General features: G+C 40.0%; 1 protein-coding gene across 7 annotated transcripts in view; it reads left to right on the top strand.

Annotated features, from left to right (window-relative positions):
• DLGAP1 (DLG associated protein 1) overlaps positions 1 to 16819 on the top strand; it is a 429128-nt gene that overhangs the window by 342726 nt on the left and 69583 nt on the right. The gene's annotated exons all lie outside the window — the stretch shown is intronic.

Below are 16819 nucleotides of genomic sequence, written 5' to 3' on the forward strand. Positions count from 1 at the left end.
CTCCTCTTCAACACATTAAGTTTGGTACATGCGTGTCCTTTGCATCACCTTTGAAGAACTGGCAAAAAAATCAACTTTGCCAGCTGCTGCTGATGAGAAGAGGAAGCCTTACTCCAGCTTCAGACGGTTGCCTCTTGAGCATGCATGGAGAGGAGTCAGGGTCTCTTTTAAGGTGGCATTCTGGCTGATGCCTATGCAGAAGCGCAAGGAAGAAAACCTTTTCATCCAAAGCCAGAACCTGTGTAATTGCAAAATGTTGCCAATTACTATCACTACTCTCCAAAAATAAACAGCGTGGTTATTGAACATCAGTGTAGTAATTCAGAACATGTGACATTAATCATGGGTGCAGGATTAGGTGTGGCCACCTGGTCTAGGCTTCCTGTTTCAAAAGCCACTTTTTTTTTCTCACTTTCAATGTGATATTAACTTCTTTGGAGCTTGAGGCATCGTCAGCTTCTGATACTGAAGTGCATTGGCTGCATTGGCATCATCTGGCATCATCTTTGACATCTAATTTTTTTCTCCTGAAAAGTCTATTATATTGCTATTGGAGCATGACATTATGCTTCTTAGGAGAGAGAAAGAAGCCCAGGGAAATTATTAATTCAAACTGTCAGCAATATCTAGCTCATTCGTATTGTTATGAAAAACATTTCACTTATAAAATAAAACTGGTACATGTTCGCTTTTTGATAATGCAGCAGGAAGAAGAGGGTATCTTTCTACTGAGGCAGTTTGTAGAGATTTTGCAAAATCCAAATTAGCATACACCTTCCTTAAAGTGCAGTAAGTTACAAAGTTATGTTTTTTCATCAAATAGGGGAAAGTGTTGCATTTCTTAAATTAGTTTAAGTGAAAAGAAGTTCGCATTGCAAAAGTGGTAGTGTCATTAAATAATTTTGTAGAATGAGGCCTGCAAATGCTTCATGTGCTGCCAATGCACAAGTCATCTGACAGTCAGCTTTCCACTATTCACTTCAGCTGCTTTGCTGATTCTTATCAGTTTGTCTGCTTAAAATGTGTTTCTGTAAAGAACGTTTAATGTCATGCACTTTGATTCATCTTTACTCTCACTGCAGATTTCCAATTCTATCTCCGTTGAATCCATAGTTTAATACTTGGTGATGTTGAAGGCAACTGGCATGTCTTCGCCTAGACTTGTATTTACACTATGATTTCTCTGGCTAGGTGCCTGATGACTCCCCACAATAATCGAGCCTGAGCTGTTTGCCATGCTTGGTGGAAGTGGTTAGTTAATGAAGATTTGTTTGGGGACAAGCTGAAGCTAATGGGATAGCTCATTTACTCAATAAAAACTGCTCTTTAGTAAACTGTATCTGGTGACCTCATGATATTCATGTTGGTCACCATTTTTCCTAGGCCATTTATTCTGATTTTTACAGATAATGCCTCTCCAACCATTCTATAATACTGCTTTGGAGAAAACCAATGTATCCATACTTATTTTTGTCCCATAGATTTTTATCCTTCACCTTTTCCTGCCTACGAAAAATGTAGGTATATTCTAGTTTGTCAGCCAGCAACACCTCCAGCAGTCAGACTTTTCAATTGACATTTTCACAAAAATTGAGGAACTAGCATCCAGTAGTGCGTAACTGTATATTCTGAGACAAACTCTAAAGATGTGCTGCTATCTTCCTCCATCTTAAAGATGTAAATTAGAATATTCAAAAATCATATGGCATAAAAGTATTTGCTGCATCTGGGCCAGTGGTATGTACAGAATAAATAAAGGCATTTCTAGGGAAGAACTCCCAGAGAGTGTCCCAGTTGCTCTTTGCACATCAGTTGTGGTGTATATATAGCTAGAGCTATTGTTGTCTCAAGGCCTTTAATTGAATTTCCACCTCTACAGCCACCTCTTGAATACAGCTACTTTCTCTGGAATAGTATCTGTTAAAGCCATATTTTATAGCTGCTAAAAGCATTATTGCATAATGCTACTAGTCTGCAACTCTCCCCACTGGGCACGTACATATTAATCACTCAAGGCTCTAACAGTCATTTCCTCTAAATTTTGCCTATATGTTAATTTTCTGGTTTCTCCCAGTTGCACCCCTCTGGCTAGCATGAAGGGGAAGCTACATTCACAGTCAAATGTGGTGTTGGACAATCTGGGCAGCTCCAGCAGACAAGTGTCATTCCTGGCTGAAGAAAGGGAATGGGTTACATGGGAGGCTGCAGGAAGTGAAGAGGAGATCACAGTGTTACAGCTCTGACAACTTGAGAGATTTTTCTGGGCCCCTACTAGTAAATCAGATTTTCTTTTTCCTTCTTTTCCTTTTATGTTTTAATTAGTGATTATTTTAGCAGTTAGAATTACAGTGAGGCCATCTCAGCAGACTAGATATAGGTGGCTTGTAGTAATATTGCAGCTAAGATCATCCACCCAGTCATGAACTATAAAACCATAATGTTTGCAACATCTATAATAAAAGAAATGGGGAGACTTAGTAGAGCAGACTGCATTTAAGGAAAGATCATTGCTAATGTAGAGGCATACTAAACACAGTGCTTTTTTTATTACTCTTTTTAACCATATATAATTATCTTTCAGACAAGCTGTCCCTTTTCATAGCTTCTTGCTTTTGTTTCCTTTTCCTTTGATGCCATTTCATGTTGCTAATTTGAATAATTATATAACAGTTTCTGATTTTTGGAAAGCAGAAGCATTGAGAAGTTTTCCACTTGTATAGCTGTGCTCATGTTCCCTAACTCAGCTGTTAGCCTGTGGGCCAGCAATGCCGGCCTATCACAATTTCATTGTTGCTATTTTACTGCACTCAGTAACATTAAGGGCAATCCACCCTTCTTGTTAGGCGACACAGCCTATTCACTGTTGGTGTTAATGAGTCATTTGTATCTTCTCCGAATTATTATTTCATCTTATTAGTACCGTCTCCACTTGAATTAGGTAGCAATGAGAAAGCTGCACTGCAAGCCATGAGTTCCTTGCATAAACAGAAGCTCCCAGTCAGAGAAGTCCTGTTACGTTAGTAAAAACAAAAATTTGATTCACAATGTGATTGCTCTTGCGACGGGACAGGGTTCAGGTCATGCTAGCAATGAACCGTTGCAAAGAGGTTGTCTTACAAGAATAGCATTTGAGATTTAGAGGCTCTTTGTATTGCAACTTGACAGAGATGAATGCATGTGTGAAATTCAATGATTTTACTTCTTGAAATGAAAACTTCTGTTAAACAGAAGCTAGTGGGCTATTGGAGAAGTGCTGGTAAGGCAATCCCAATACATCCTTCCACTGTCTAACCTTTAGGGAGAAAAATTACCAGGTTTATAGAACTTGATCAGCCACATCTCCATTTTTCTTAGCAGGATCTTAATTTTGCATGGACTAGATCAAAAAAGCAGATTATGCAAGAGTGTTCCTTCTGGCCACTTGAGGAATTTAACAGTAGAATAACAGTTAATTCCTCATCCTGCATATAATTATGGCAAATTCTGCTGAGAGGATCAATTTTCTCCAGTCTCCGTTTTCCCTTTATCTAATCATATTCAGCAGGAAGCTTTGCCAGTAATCTGACTGGCTCAATTCCACTTCACAACTGTTCTTTTACAAAAATCTCTTTTTGAACAAGTTGTTACAAATACAGTACAATTACAGTATATTGTGTTCTTTCAACTTACAGATTTAGAAATGTAAAATTTATGGGCAAAAGTAAGGCCTGTATTTCATTCAGATGCATGGACTGTGGGGCACAGGGTCAAGTTTTTTAATAACTGCATATGCATTGCTGATTTATTTCATTTAATGCCTTCAGGGAGCCCTCATCTCATTAATGGGTCAGAATTGGCCATAAGGATCTACTCCAGCACAAGATACAAAACTGCTAACTGGGTTTAAACTAAATAAAATTCCCTTTACAAAAATAAGGTTGATAATAACAGCAGTAGTATGAATTAAGCCTAGTTCAGATATCTGAAAAGTTATGAGCTAATCCATTTTTTCTTTTTATATACCATAACTGAAATGTTAAAAATTCTTATTGAACACTGAAGGCAACACTGTTTCCGTAGCTGAAGTGAATTTTGACCTGAAATAAATACATGCTAGATTATCCTCTTTGGATGTCAGAATTAAGTCCATTATTTCATGTCTTTTGAAGTTGAGGATATCTGTGAAATCACAACAAAATCGTGCAGGTGTGCTTAGTGCTAGATCGTTTATAGCCGGCATGCTTGACAGGCTGTGGTGTGTGACAGTGCCGTGCTGTAGCTAGCAGCAGCCAAGGCACAGCTCCGAATTTCACAGCTGCAGCGAGTGCTGAGGACAGACAGTTCCAAGGAGTGAAGTTCACCTGGGTGTGAACTGGAGCACAGCATGAACCTCGCCAACATGCCCTTTGTCTTTCACTTTTCTGGAAATCGTGCAACTGCCATGATACTGTCATTCCCCTCATTTGCAAAAATGAAAACTATTCTCACGACATTTAGAAAAACAGAAAGACATGCTTAGAAAGTAACAGCTAGCAAGCGCTGTTGAAAGTGTAACAGAGGGCATTATCTGTTGCAACTCCTGCTTCCAAGGAGGCAGACATCTGATCCTGCAAACAAGGAATGTGAAATGATGGGTTTGATTTGGAAGGCTAATAAAATACTTCAACAGGTGCTGTACTTGAAATGTGCCCGTTCTATTGCAGAGGTTTGCAAATTTATTACTAAACAATGCTTATTTTCTTGAAAGCTGCTGTTGTGCCTTGGTTTTGTTAATTTTTAGTTTGTCAGTTTTATTCAATCTTGAAAGATTTTTAAATGGATTTTCCTGTTTACATTACTTGCATCAATAAGTTCCATTGCTTCTACCCCTAATTTAGGGCACAGATTTGTCCCAGGCAGAAAGTTGCAGTACGAATTCACATTCCCCTGAAGGATACCTGCTTGTGCTTTTGATAAAGGATCATTTCAAACTGAAAATGAATAAATGAGAACTTTCTTGGAGGTAACTGCAAATGTGGGTCATAGCTTTCCAACAGACCAATGACAAAAATGAGATGTGGCTGCTTCCTCCTCTGACATGATTGTTCTTCACTAGCATCAGCAAGTAAGCCAAGCAGTGCTGCAGCTCTCTGGCCTTTCACGTTGACACAGATGGAGATCACTTTTGCAAGACCTGAGGACAACTGGGTTTATTTATGCATATATGCTCATGTTGGAACAAAGGGAATCACATAAAGCAAATAGCTAATGATTTCTTCCAGAGATCTTCACTTAATGTATGGATGCCTGGTTCCCTTAAAGTCATTTTGTAGCAAGCATTGTTTCCTAGTAAAGAGACTAAAGCAGAATGTAAACACTGTCTTTAAGATGGTCATCTTTAAAAAAGAAAGATAATGCATGACATGTTCAACAAGATGGTCTTCTTTCCAAAGCTAAATCTTTCTCACATGCTGAGGGTAAAAAAAACCATGAAGCACCACACCATGGCAAGGTACTTTGTATAAAAAAAAACGTGTTGACATTTTCACATGAAACCTTGGAAGTCAGATGTTCGACCCCAGGGCCAAGTGTTTGCCTAAGCAAGTTATCTTGCGGAGCTGCAAGAGCAAATGTCAAGAAGACAAAGCAGTCACCTCATAGGATACCTATAAACTGCTGATGACTCTGAGATGGATGAGGAGCCAGAATGGCACTGTGGTAAGACTGGGACTAAAAATTAGGAGGGTGGTGATGGGCAAGGCAAGAAGACTTAGGTGGCAAGCCACAGGAGGAAAAGTGTTAAACTGCGATCTCTAAGAGGACTCACCATGATCAGAGAGAGCAGCTGGCACCAGCTGGGACAAGACCTCAAGTCTGTTGATGTTTTGAGGTAGATCACATTCAGCCTATTCCTTATAGTGAGTTTCCCAAAAAGACCCAGGAAAGCTTCTGAACTTGATAAGTTTTACTAGACTTGAACTGGAAGTAGTTGGGTTTTAAAATACAGAAAACTCAAAGTGACTCAACAAGACAGCACAGAAATAAAAAAGGCTGATGAACATTTTGATGAAGAAGCTGGGAGTGAGGAACTGCTAAGGAGCCTGAAACCAGAGGCAGAGAGCGGTGGCTGGGACTGTTGGAGGGAAGACTGTGGCTTGGATGGCAAGGGAGTGTCCAGACTGGGGGAAGATGCCATAGTCATAACTGCTGGAAGAGAAGGGTGAGCTGGGATTGCATGGAGTGGCTGGAGAAAGAGAGAGAAATGGGAACAAGTTGGATGAAAGGGCAGAGAAAGGTGCAGGCTGGGTGAGGAGAAGTGGAAATGCATATTCGTGCATGCCACACTCCCCTTCAGAGTCCGGGTCAGGTTCCTGAGGTTTTCCTTTCTTCTTCATCTGTAAATGCCCACAGGCATGTGTGTCTCCCCTCCATGTCCACCTGGAGCATGGTAGCCCCTGCTATCTGTTACCCCTGGTGCTTCAGCCAGCAGTGAGCTGGATTTCAGTCTTATTTAATGATGCTCATGATTTTCAATATAATGCTTCACAATAGAAATTTCTCTTTTACTTTGTTTTCTTATTGCTTTTCTATAAGCACAGGAAATTATACACCCAAAATTACTTTAAAAGAACATGCCTAAAGTCATCAAGTGAAGCATTCCTAAAGTAGAAAACCCTAGACTTAAACTTACATGCACAATCTTATTTTGGCTCCATTGGGCACCTATTGTTATGTCACAATCCTTAATTACAAGAATAACTATGTTTTCCTGAAGGTGTCTGCCTCCTGTGGGAAACAGACTGGACTCTGCTCAGAAGATAATCCGGGGTTATCTAGGAATAACAAATAAGGGAAGCTGTTGTCCTCTGAGCCTAAGATTCATTTGTTGCAGAAGCGAGAAGGTGTGTACCAAATGAGACTGGGGAACTGCAGTGATAAAAAGGATGGGCTCACAGTTAAATCCATGGAAAGCTGCCCTGAAGAGCTGGATTCTGCCCCACTTCTGACACAAAGCTCCTGTGTGATGTTAAATAACTCATTTCCTGCAGACATCATAGAATCACAGGATCAGAGAATGGTTAAGGTTGGAAGGGACCTTTAAAGACCAGCTAGTCCCCAACCCCCCTGCCATGGGCAGGGACATGTCTGCCTGCCTGCTTTAGGCTTGTTGTTTCATAGGTCTCTGGCTGGAGATGCAGACTTGATTGGTGGAAGTGCCGAGGTAGAACTGAAGTCACAGGGAGCTCTCCCTTGCATATAGGAGGTGATGCAATCTGGAAAATTAGACAGCATCTCAGACTGGGCACCCAGAATTGTAGGTAATCTTAAATTTAACTATTCTGCTTCTCATTTCCCCACCTCTGACATGGGAGTAAATAACCTCTTTTTTCCTCAGAAGGGTGATTTTAAAATAAATCTTTTTTTTTTTTTTTTTTTTTTTCTGAAAGAAAAGATTAGCCACCAAGGAAATAGGAATTCTGCCTTTGAGGTGTAGCATGAGCTGTGTTTAGTAGACCTATGATGGGACTGCACGTTGAACAACAAGGAAAACTCAGTGTATGGCAGAGTTGCTGATCAGATGAGCACTGCTTTTTCTGTGTACTGAATTAGTAGCCATTTTGTGAAGAAATAGGCAACAGGGCTAAGTTAAGGCTTATAAGGGCTGTAATTTTTTACATTTTGAGTACAGGGCATTTATTGTTCTTCCAGCATCCACTAGGAAGGCTTATGTGTTATGTGCAGATGTATGGCTATACTGATTACATAGAAAAATACATAACATACACTTTATAACTAATCTTCTGTCCTGTGATTTCTCCCCAACTTGAATTTAGTTTAAGTTGTAGCTTATGACCCTGCATGGGTGTGTTTTCCCCTGGGATCTCCAGTATATGGTTTTTGTAACCATTCATGTTCATAATGAGACTCTAAGTCATTTCAATTATCATATGGAGTTCTTTTACAGGCAGAAGATGCAAATGGAGCTAAGCACTGCTGGGGATCCTTTAGTATAGTACTTGGCTAGCTCTGAGAGATGTCCCCCAGTTTTTGCAGAATTCAGTGTCAGTATATGTAGAACACTTTTGTATGCTTTCCATGCAGTATTTAAGGGTCTACAGATCTGATGAATCATCTTAATAAATTTACAAATATAAAAAGCTATTATTAAAAATAAATTTGCAGAGACTGAAAAATGCTGGAATAAAGTGATCCCATAGGCTGTTACCATTTTGCCTTTGGGTTGTAAGAGTTAACACACACAAATGCACTAGAAGACATTGTAAACAAGACTAAAAATCAAGTATTTCAGAAAAAGTAAATGTAGTGATAATTAATGTTTAAAAGGAAGACTTACACTATGCTGTTTCAAACATGTTTGCCATTTCAAAGAGTTTCCAGCTTTAGCCTTAATACACTCCCAAAATGCTTCCTCTTTAAATTTGGCTTTAACCCCAGAAATAATTTCCCTTCTTGAAACTGAAAACAGCAGTGACAGCTCTTCTGCATGTTAAGACGTCACTACTTAAAATCTGATATCTCATATCCCTGCAGGCTCAGAAAGTGGAGCTTTATATCACTGCAGAGGGTTGATCTCCAGCTGTCTAATTGTTCCGTGCAGCTGCTTCTTTCAAATCCTGTAAGGACCTGATGTATCAAAGTTGAAATTATCAATTTCTGGCATGAAAAGCTTTCGTAAGTTTTATACATATATTTGGTTTTATGATTTCAAAGCTTGAGACATATAGAGTTGGGCACATAACAACTATACAAGAAATCATTCTTTGAAAACTGAAACTCTAAAATATTTTCTAGTTGTTCTCATAATATGTCTTCATTCGGAAAGATGCGGCTACAGAAGACTTGGGCCAGTGAAAACTCACAACTTCTGACATTCATTGTGTGCTTTTGGTAGTGTAATGTAATACAATACGGTGTTGTCTAGAAAATATGTTTCTTGCACAGCTGCCCTTTGCATTCAGTTACTTGATTTCAATAATAATGAAAAATACCCCATCCAAAGTAGTGTCTCGTAACACACTGTAAACAATATAATTTGATCTCAGCAGCATTAAGATGGTCAATTAAACAGAAAGTCAAGTAGCCAGCCACCTGTTAAATCCCTTCACTGTCCCTCCATCATTGAGAAAGCTCACCCTGTGCTCAGGCTCACCCAGGGTTTTTTAGAGAAGGTGAGAGCTCAGAAGGTTGCCCCAGGGGACTGCTGGGAGCAGAGGGAGGCAGGGAGCCCTGGAGCCCTCCGAGAGAGGCATCCAGACCCGGTCCCGCAGTGGGCCCCGCTAGAGCTGACCAGCTGCTGACAACCAAGTCGATGCTACCGCATTTAATATCTGCCAAAGTTGTGGAGTTTTGACAGATCTGACAACACTACTCATGTGTTTGGTGTTAAAAGCTTGGGATTTGACATAATGATAGACCTGCATGTCTTAACTGAAGGTTTTAAAGCTACTTTGAAATGACAAAGGGTGACATCTTCATGGATTTTATGACAGCCAAATGGTATCATACGTTCTTCCTTGTTTTTCTGTGGCATTTGAATATCTAGACCAATGCCTAACATTAAACTATTTTTCTTCAGATAACTGTCATATTAACCATAAATGCAATTAATAAAGGATTCATTTTCTACAGAAAAACAAAGCACACTTATGGTATCATAGTGTGGTACTTTTGACATCATGTCGGTTCATATTAAAATTATTCCAGCTTTTAATCAGTCAGAACAGAACAGTGTAGCACCATGCGGGTAAGTGTGTCAGCATGCAAAACCTGATAATTTTACAGTCGCTTTTAGAATTCTGTTGTTTTGGTCTCAGCCTCACGTTACACAGTATACAGATGGATCCTCAGCTCATAAAAAGCATCGACACTTCTCCATAGCAAATAACAATGTGCAAAGGTAGACCTTTGCAGACACCTTGCCATAGGTTATCCATGTTTTATCCCAGATTCACTTAATTGCTCCTGAATTTTTTTTAGAAAGGAGTATAAAATTACTTTGAGTTTGTTTTTGAAAGAATAACTAAATCAGTTCCTGGTCCTGCAACCCAAACAAATGAATTTATACCAAAAATCGCACTGGAGCTTAAGCCTTCGTATTGATTTAGAAATGCCTAGAAGCGTAAAGTGGGTTGGAATTTCTGTGTTGCAGTCTACAAATGTAAATGTAAGACTTGGGTTTTGACTGTCTCTTCTGAAAGGAAACACGCCAATGTCCACGAAGTAACACTGCATGATAAGCAGGTGCTTGCTGGTGTGAAGTTTTGCTGAGATTAGGAGTAAAAAAGTTACAGGGCCAAATTTTCCAGAGCATTTCACTCCCATGTTTATCAGTGGAGTGAGTCCTGAAAATCCACTGTAGAGAAGAGGTATCCAGGTGATGTCCATGATGGGAAAAGGGGAGTCAGACCATTACCTGATGTATAGCAACACACTTTTTAAGGCAATATAGCTAAACTAGTTTACAAGCAACTGATAAATTGCTATAACTTTAAGGTTTGTCATTCATCTTGTTCTGCTGACTGCCTGGAAAAATAATAAGCCGATTATGCACGTCATGTGTTATCTTAAACTCTGATGAATGACTTTTGCTGGCACTAATTTTAATATTTTAAGGAGATTTTTTTTCCTTCTGTAGTTAGTTACGCCATCATGCCATTTATGTTCTCCATGAATTCTCCAAGTGGGAGGGGTTAATTTTTTTTAATAGAGTTAGGTAATTAAATGGGGCTTTGTAGTTTCTTTTTTTATGTGTCACTAGGGGTTTGGGAATCCACTTAACTACAACATTTTACTAGTTCCCCACTCCTGTTCTTTGTCTGTAGAACCACTCTTCTATAAAGTGAAAATCTTAGACTCTACCCATACCTACATCAAAAGATAGTCGCACCTGTAATAGGTTTAACTCTCAAAAATTACTCTATAAACATTTTCAGAATGGACCTGTTTAGTGGGAAATATGTGGGAAAAAAGTCATATGGTCATTTCTGAAATTTTGTTTCCTTGCCACTGAAGAAAAAAAGATTAATTTCTTTTCCTCATCAGGCTGTTATTATTTCCTGACAAATTCAGTGTTGTGCATTTATGGTTTCAAATACCTTATTTCTTTACTTTTATGCTATATCTTCATGATTTCATTCACACTTTTAAAACTAAGTACGACAATACTCAACATTGACATTGTATTTTTCATCCTTGAAACAATCCATGAATGAGAAAAGTAAGGATTATTAGCCCTGTATCACTGATGAGAAAGCTGAAATAAAAAGGGAATTAGTGCCTGAATTTTAATCTGGACACTCTGATTCCAGTCTTGTAAATGCTGATAACATTAAGCTTCTCATCTGAATACTAAAATTTTCTTCTCCTCATGGTATGCAGTGGGTTTACATTGGCTTCTATTTTAATTCTTGTTCATTTAATCTCGTTTCAATTAAGAATTAAGATGAAAGAAAAATAGTATTAATTATAACTATTAGCTCTTACCTCAATAATTTGTTTTTCAATCAACAAACATTAAAGCAGTGGTTTAGAAATTATTACACTGATTTTAAAAGTTCAGAAACCGAACAAGGCAACATATTTCATTCATATTTCACAACAATTTAAAAGCTGTGTTTTTCTAATCAATACACTGCTAACAAAGTTTGGCAAAGTGATTACTTAATTAAGCTTTGGCAAACTAGAGTTGCTTATCATCACCTAGATGAGGATGAAAAAGAGCAAGCATGTTCCCTGTGACAGCTGGACTTCTAATCCTCCTTAGTGAGAGGAATGGAGGAGATGAGGTAACTTCTTTTTTATATGCATTGATGCATCTGCATGAAAAATTTTGTTTAGCATCTTCCTTAGGGGTCTTGCTTGTAACCTTGGTTTTACCTCACTTTTTTCTGCTCATCAAATTAAAATTGGTTCCTTTTGACAGGTGTTTGCCTTCAATGTTTAGAATCTAAATCTTCATGCAAACAGTCAAGTTACCCAAGTAGTCCATATCTATCTGGAGTTTCTGGACTTTCATGTGAGATAGGAAGATTAGCACTTACATTTGATAAGTTAACTTTATTTCCTAAAAATGGATTAAATCCCTGAGCTTCTTATTTTTTGCAACACAAATGTTTGCACTCATGAGAAAATTCAGCTGACTTAATTTTGGCAAATCAAGGAAATAAATGGCGAAAACAGCTGTAAGGAAATTAATATTTGGCTAGTTTGCCTGGAGTACAGTGAATTTCTCAGTGAGAGAACAGTTTCTCTCTGCTAGAACCATTAATTTTGCTGATTTACTGTAAACATTTGAAATGGCATAAGAGAGCCTAATTTCCTGCCTTTCTTTTAGAAATAGTACTGCCTGATTCCCACGTGCAGCCCACTTCAGCTTGGAGTGTTTATCAGTACTATTTATTGGTTTTGTTACGCCTGGGTGGCAGTCTTGGAGCTACGACACATGTGCTACCGCAATTCACTTCAAACAGGGACCTGCAGGTCTGCGGGGCATCCCTAAACCTCCAACAAGGTTCAAAGCTGCTTGGGCTGAGAGACCATCAAGATCCCTTCCCTCAAACTCTCGAAATCGGGGAGTTTGTATTCTGGTTTGTCACTCATGAGGTGTAGGTTATAATCTGAATGAATTAAGTGCAAGGTAATTTTGATTTTGTATGGAGATGAGAGTCTCACAGAACTTCGGGAGAAACTTTAAGCCTCTTGTAGTCACAAGATTAAATGATGAACACTGTGAAACATTAACTCAGGATGCCAGAGAGCTGTGCTATTTATTTAGTTCAGATGTATTTATCCATCATCCGCAGGGCAGCTGCCGTGAGTCAGCAGCTGACCCAGAGCCCACGGCTGCTCCCTCGCTTTGCCCAGTGGCCCAGGAGAGAGGAGGACAACGTGGCTGTGTAGGACAGACCAATGCAGAGGGGTTGTGGCTTTCTGGTCCCCGTGCCCAAAGACAGTGGGAAGCACCTCCCAACAAGGGCAAAGGAATAAAACACCCCTAGACCTCAGCAGTACAACCAGGATCTGTCCTGCTGGCAGCAGACCCTGCCCTCTGTAAAAAGCAAACCTGGAGAAATTTGTGTGCTTGATCTCTTGGGGAGTGAGTCAAGGTGGCCAGGCTTGGACAGGCAAGGTGAGAAGGTCTGATCAGCAGGTTGTGCTGTACATTGAAGCTGTACCTCAGCACTCCTCCTACCTTGCTACAAATTTCTTACGGCAATGTGCATGTTTGTCAGCAAATAAAAAGATTTTTTTTTAACTCTTAGGCTAATATTCATCATGTCCTGCAATTAATGCAGTTTATGTCATTTAGGATCTTACATTTGACCTGACGAGACTCGTGTTATCATGAGTTGTCACAATTAGATCATTTAAATAAACATGCTGATCTGATGAAGTAACTCCAGTCCCAACCTTTACCTCTGACTTAAGGTGGCAATATCTAAAAACATTTAATTGTGCAATAATGAAACTTTGAGTAGCTGGTAGCACACTTGTAAATGTCCAGGTGCCAGTGCTAGGGGGCTTGATTATTACTGCTGAGGTGGGAATTTTTCTTTTACTAGCTTGTTTTAGTAGTCCAGGAGGACATATTTTTAAATCGATCTAGACAACTAAATCTAATTCTCTGTTTTACAACCCAAATAGAAAATGTCATTTTACTTGTTTGCTGTTAACTCTCCCAGACACGTTGTGCATCTGCCTTGACCAAACAAAAAGTACGCACGCTACCTTTCTGCTGGACAAGTAGAAATTGTTTACTCATTTTGTTGACCCAGTTCCAGCCAAGCAGTGAATGGTGGAATACAAAAAATCCAGACTGTCTTGGTCAAAGACAGAAGAATCAGTTTTTCTGTAATACTTAGTTGCCAGTGCCCAGAAAATGGATATGAATAATTTCCAAAAGAAAAGCTTTAAAGAGCATATGTGATTTTGTGGATTACCATGTGCAAGAGGATTATTAGTTGAGAGACAAAGGGAATAAGAGATTACAGCACATTAAAGGGGAGTAGTTTTACATCAAAGGTGTAGTATGGTTAAACGCTTTGCATAATACGAGGCATTGGCCAGGGAGCCAGACAGTCAGGATTTAGTATGAGCTTTCAAGCTCTTTAACTTTTCTGATCTCAGCTTTATATGCCAGCGTTTGAAATATGCAAAGATATTTGCACTCAGAAGTGAATTAACAGCAACAGTAATCAGCTTACAGTTTCCCATTCTGTGATATACTGAAGAAAACAAAAAGCCCCAAAACTCCAGACATTTAGGTCAAACAGAAAAAGCCTGTAGGCTGTTTGGAAAGAGCACCCAGCTGAATGATCGAATGATGCTTTGGAAGGAATTTCTATTAAACAGCTCAGCAAAATAGCCTCTTTGGCAAAATGAATATCACAAACATTTAGTTTCCTTCATCTTGTCTTGCAGATGTGTTTTCTTTCATCATCTGATTACAGCAAAAATCTGGAAAAAGAAAATTTATTGGGTGTTTACTTATAAACGATTGTGTGATATATATTTAACACAGAAGGTTTAGATTTTCTTGTAAATTTTAAATTTAAAAATTTGACAATCAGCATTACTATGGCAATAGCTAGGTAAGGTCTAGCCTGAAGGACAGGAACTTAATTCTCTTGCATCTCATTTTGCTTCCTCTGCCTGCAGATACAGCTTGAAACTCACTTGTAGGTCAGATTTGAGCCTTGAAGTTGTGACAGCGTTCCTGTAAATAAGTTTGCAGCTGAATGACAGTTCCTCATTGTCCGTCCCAAGAGCAGTTGGGGCACAGTAATTCATCAACTCTGAACTATCATCCAACCACTTGACAGAGCCCTATACGTATCCTGACTCTCTCAGGGCTGGGCTGGTAAGTTCCAGCGTTCATCATGTAAAGCATCCAGGCGCATTACAACAAGCCTACTGTTCCTGTAATTAAATAAACGGAGGGAGCGTGTCCACGCGTCTTTGGCACCCACCGCGAGCCGCTCGGCAGCGGCGGCGGCGGCCGCAGAGTTTGGCAGCCCGCTTGGCCTGACGCAGTGCCGGACACCTGCAGCCGTGGGGCCCCCGGGGCGGGCGCGCACACCGTCCTTCCTGCGCGCCGCGTGGGGCGCCGCCGGGCCGGGAAAGGGGGTTCGCGGGACCACATGGCCTGGCAGGGTTTCCCAGGGCCGCGGCTGAGGCAGTAACAATAGCAGGCAAACACCAGAGGGAGTTATTGTTCTACTGGAGAGCTGGGAAAGGGCAGGCTCGGGGTACGGTACTGGTAAATGCCGTGGCTGAGGTTTCTAACCAAAGAAAAAAGGTCAGGCGGCGTGGCTCTACAACAACGTAAGTGGGGAAACCATTCGTTCTAGGGACGTTTGAAAGAGTTTGCATTCCTCACCGTTTTTCAGGGCTGACTCCAATGTACTGATTCTTTGTACCAAGGAGCTGCTGCCTAACACCCGCTTACCATCCAGTAACTTTTTAAAATGTTTGCAATACTAGGGGCCTACAGTTCAGTGTCCAGAGCCAGACGAGCGGGAAATAAGAAATGACTTGCTTATTACATGAGTCTCTTCTCCTGGTCCATCCACACGTGCCCTCCCTCTGTCAGAGTGCCTGTGTCTGAACTGGTAAAGTCCTTGGACCCTCAGAGTCCTGGTGCCCAGGTGTGCTGCATGCTGGAAAGCGACCAGGATGCAACCATCTTCCCAGATGCCCTGGTTTTCCATGGAAGCAAGTCTGGGTACACAGATAGGAGAGAAGCAAGTGGGGTTATCTGCTTACCGAAATGAACTGCCCTTGCAGCAGCTATACCTGTATTCCATCCCTGCTAAAAGTCTGTCCTTCTTCTGCCCATGAAGTCTCAGTTGGTCTAGACCAGGAAAAGTGAATCCCCTGGGCTCTCCATATAGATACTCTTGCAACTGCCCAATTTGCAGTAACTGATTGAAAGAAAACACACCAACAGCTCCAAGGTGAATCTAGGCCAGTATCTTTTAGAAAAACATTTCAACAAACAAACTGACCCAACTCCATTATGGTTCACACAATGCGGGGGCAGGTGCGAAGCTTCTCCAGTTTGCTGGTGAACTTCCAAGACAACGGACTACAGTGGAGACTCACTCTCTGCTTTTCCCTCACATGTAATTAATGCTTCTGCACTGACTGCTTTTAGTTTCTATTATTGACACAGTGCTTAACTTTCCACAGCCATTACACTAAGTTTCACCTGTGGAATACAAAGTGAGGATCAGCTCATTACACAATTCAGCTGTCTTTTCAGCAGAAGACTTCAAAGTTCTCTTCTGTTCTCAAAAGGATATTCTGTAAAAATCACCTTTTCATTGACAAATATCAAAGTAAATCCAGGCTGAGCCCGATGTTAAATTGTATACCTCTAGCTTTCACAATGCTGCCAAGGTGAAGGATTCTGCAACAAAACTATTTTTTTTAACAGTTTTATTGCAGGTGTGTAAAATCTAATGGGGATGAGCCTATTCTCTTCTTAGGTGTGTCAGCTTTACAGAGCTCACCAGCACAAAATGAGGATCTTGGCATTGTTATAACAGTGAACATAGAAGATGCTTCATACATTTAGGTGGATGACTTGCATTGTAGAGATCTTTTAAAAGATCTGGACGTTATTAGAGGTGGGTGTGTAATTATTGATTCATTAAATCAGAACCATACACCAATTATCCAGGCAGTAAATCTTTTCTTCCAATAGATAAAAAAGAACCCTGAGAACTAGAATCAAATTTTCATCTTAATTACACCAACGTGAATGTAGACAAGGAGAAATGTATTTAAGTATTTAATGATGTGGATAGGTGTCTGGTAAAATTCACAGAAACCCCTA

This window comes from Harpia harpyja, chromosome 5 (genome assembly GCF_026419915.1).
Source record: "Harpia harpyja isolate bHarHar1 chromosome 5, bHarHar1 primary haplotype, whole genome shotgun sequence".
In the NCBI taxonomy this organism is placed as follows: domain Eukaryota; kingdom Metazoa; phylum Chordata; class Aves; order Accipitriformes; family Accipitridae; genus Harpia; species Harpia harpyja.